At 40.9% G+C, this 4,004-nt stretch overlaps 1 pseudogene; it reads right to left on the bottom strand.

The window, feature by feature from the left end:
• Window positions 1–1,654: 1,654 nt before the first annotated feature.
• Window positions 1,655–2,191, bottom strand: LOC118529645 (cytochrome c oxidase subunit 6A1, mitochondrial pseudogene; annotated as a pseudogene).
• Window positions 2,192–4,004: the final 1,813 nt, after the last annotated feature.

The raw sequence follows: 4,004 nt of genomic DNA on the forward strand, positions 1-4,004 counted from the left end.
TGAGCAATTATCTATATTCCAGAAGTCCCCTCCAGGATCCAGCTGGACTTTGCATGCGATTGCACCCATTCTTGGCTTTCTCCCTTCCCTGTCCAGCTTCCCCAACTCCCTTACTAGTTTCTCTTGGCAGCAATTTTTTTCTTTCTTTGCAGGAACTCAGGAAATACTGCTCCAGTGAGTCATTTTTCTGAAATTTTAACTTTTAATTGAGAAATTGATGTATAACATTGGATTAGTTTTAGATGTACAACATAGTTATTTTTAATTGTATTTTTAAACAATTGAGGTATAATTGACATATAACATATTAGTTTCAGGAGCACAACATAATGATTTGACATTTGTATATATTGTGAAAAGATCACCATGATAAACTTAATTGACATTCATCAACGCACAGTTACAAGTTTTTTTTCTTGTGATGAGATCTACTTTTTTTTTTTTTTTAAGATTTATTAAAGAGAGAGCAAGCATGTGTGCCAATGGAGGGGAGGGTAGAGGGAGAGAATCCTTAAGCAGATTCCCAATGCAGGGCTCGATCTCACGACCCTGAGATCATGACCCTAGCTGAAACCAAGAGTGGGACGCTCAACTGACTGAGCCACCCAGGAGTCCCCAGATCTAATTTTTTTTAAAAGATTTTATTTATTTAGAGAGAAACAGAGAGAGCGTGAGCAGGGGAAGGGGCAGAGGAGAGAGAATCAATCTTAAGCAGACTCCACGCTGAGCGCAGAGCCCCAGGCGGGGCCTGATCCTACAACCCTGAGATCATGACCTGAGCAGAAATCAAGAGTCCTTGGATTAACCGACTGAGCCACCCAGGTGACCCCATCTACTTTTTTTTTTAAGATCTCTTTTAAGATCTGCTCTGTTAGAAAGATTTGAATATACAATATTGTATAGTAAACTATATTTTAAAGTCTACATTTATGCATTTATTTATCTCTTTATCTATTTATTTATAAGTAGGCTCCACACCCAGCATGGAGCCCAACATGAGACTTGAACTCATGACCCTGAGATGAAGACCTGCGCTGAGGTCAAGAGTTGGATGCTTAATCGACTGAGCCACCCAAGCACCCCTTAAGTCTACTTTTAAGATCTACTCTTTTAGCAACATTCAAATATATGCTGAGGTAAACTATAGGCATCATGCTGTACATTACATCCCCAGGATATAGTTAGTTTAGAAATAGAAAACTAGAAGTTTGTACCTTTTGACCACCCACACCCGTTTTCCCATCCTCCCTTGCCTCTAACAACCAATAATATGTTCTCTGTATCAATGAACCCTACATTTTTTTTTTTTAGATTCCACATATAAATAAGATCATACAGTATTTGTTTTTCTCTTTCTGACTTATTTCACTTAGCATAATGGCCTTGAGGTCCATCCATATTGGCACAAGTGGCAAGATTTCCCTTTTTAAAATAGCTGAAAAATATTCCATTGTGTGTATGTGTGTGTGTATCTATATATGTCACATTTTCTTTATCCATTCATCCATCAGTGGACACAGGTTGTTTCCATGTTTTGGATATTGTAAATAATGCTTCAGTGAACATGAGGTGTGGCTATCTTTTTGAGATAGTGATTTCTTTTCCTTCAGACAAATACCTAGAAGTGGAATTGCTGGATCATATGATAATCCTATTTTTTTTTTTTTTGACCAATCTAAGTTATTTATTTAAGCCATCCCCTGCCATAAGCAAAGGGATGGAAGATCAGTATACTGGTCATCATTTGATACAAGTGAGGAAGGTGAGCTTAAGGTCCCATAGACTTTTCTGGTCCGTGTGCAGAGTCATGGTCCAAACCAGTGCTGTGGTCCCCACTGGGTGGTGGTCCAGGTTCTCTTTATTCATCTTCATAACCGGTTGGAAGTGGATTCACGGGAGAGTTATGGAATAGAGTATGATTACCATCTCCCCAGGGAAAGGGCTTGGACCTGATGTGGAGATGGGGGTAGGCGACGAACTCGGGTCTCTCGTGCTCTCCGTGAGGCGACTTCAGGAAGACATTCAGCATGCTCACACCCAGGCCAGGGAGCGCTACGAAGTAGGTGAGAGCCTTCCACATGCGAGCTGAGCCCTCCTCGCCGTGGGCGCCACTCGACATGGACCGCGCCAGCTGGGCCCCGGACCGACCTAGCAGCCCAGACAGCCGGGACACAGCTGCCGCCGCCGCCATTTTCGACCTGGACCATATGATAATTCTATTTTTAAAAAAGATTTATTTATTGGGCGCCTGGGTGGCTCAGTTGGTTAAGCGACTGCCTTCGGCTCAGGTCATGATCCTGGAGTCCCTGGATCGAGTCCCGCATCGGGCTCCCTGCTTGGCAGGGAGCCTGCTTCTCCCTATGACCCTCACCCCTCTCATGTGCTCTCTCTCTCTCATTCTCTCTGTCTCAAATAAATAAATAAAATTAAAAAAAAAAAAAAAGATTTATTTATTTATTTGAGGGAGAGAGAGGGAGAGAGAGCTCATTAGAGTAGGTTGGGGAGGGGCAGAGGGAGAGGGAAAAAGAGTCTTGACTCTGCTCTGAGCATGGAGCCTGACATGGGGCTCGATTCCGCGACCCTGAGATCAGGACCTGAGCCCAAACCAAGAATTGGATGCTCAACCAACTGCACGACTCAGGTGCCCCATGATAATTTTATTTTTAATCTCTCAGGAACTTCCACACTGTTTTCCATAATGGTTGAACCAATTTACATTCCCATCAACAGTGCACAAGGGTTCCCTTTTCTCCACATCCTCATCAACACTTGGGGAGCATTTTCTTCATAAGTCACCTGAATATGAATCTTTGTCTTTGTCTGACCTAAGGCCCACAACAAGCTTGCTTCTGACTCAGGGCACTTGACTTGACTTTGGCTTCCTTCCTTTCTCCATGAGGTCTCTATTTAAATGCCATCTCCTCAGAGAGGCCTTCCTGAACCCCAGATATAAAATAGCACCACTCCTTCATTTCTGTCCTACTCCTGTTGCCTTCCATCTCAGTAACTTGTTTTATTTTTCTTTCACAGCAGTAATTACTTTTTAAAAGTACATACTTACCTTTTTGTTTACCATTTCCCTGTTTCCCTGGCATCTGCTTCATGAGGGTAGGGACTTTGTCTCTTTTGTTATTGCTGCTCTAGAACCGAGCACCTAGTGGCACTTGATAAAAATCACTGGAATGAATTATTATTCTTTAATGCAGCAGGGAAATGTAGTAGTGGAAATTTTGGGTCAAAGGAATAAAATAAAATTACATTATTAAAACTTACATTTTCTTGAAAATTGTAATAATCTTTAGAACTACATATTTTTTGGTTATCTTTTTTTCATTTTGCAACTATTTGTCAGAAATGAGTATTTTAATTAGTGTTGCATGGCCTCCCTGTAGGAGCCCCAAAGACTAGTGGCATTTTCCAAGTTCTTCATGAGAACTTATCCCCATTGTAGATGGTACAAATGAAAACAATTTGCAATGGAAAGAATATGAAATGGAGTTGTAGTCCTTGTTTTTCCAAACTAGCTCTGTAGCCTTGACTATCGTACCCTTCCTCTAAAATGACTGGCTGGGCTGGATCAGTAATTATCAAACTTTTGTGTGCTTACAGGTAGATGAAAATTTTCCTGGCTCAACCTGGGAGATTTTAGTTTAGGAGGTCTGGGGTGGGCCTCAGAATCTGTATTTTCCCTATAATTACAACAGGTAACTTAAGAACAAATAGTCTGTACACCATACTTAATAGTCAACTGGGCAAGATGTTCATTTATTATGTGAATCAGTCCACAAACTTTTGTTGAGCATCTACTATGTACTCTGCTATGTGTTGTAGATTCTGGAGATACAGTCATGAATGAAATGGACTAATCTTTGTTCTCCTGGAGGAGAGATAGAGATAGAGAGATAAAGAGAGAGAGAGATAGAGAGAAAACACTTGACAGAAGACACAGACAAAAAAACATAAAAAATATATATCTATTGTTAGATGGTGTTAAGTGCTAGAGA

This window comes from Halichoerus grypus, chromosome 8, assembly GCF_964656455.1.
Source record: "Halichoerus grypus chromosome 8, mHalGry1.hap1.1, whole genome shotgun sequence".
Lineage (NCBI taxonomy): Eukaryota > Metazoa > Chordata > Mammalia > Carnivora > Phocidae > Halichoerus > Halichoerus grypus.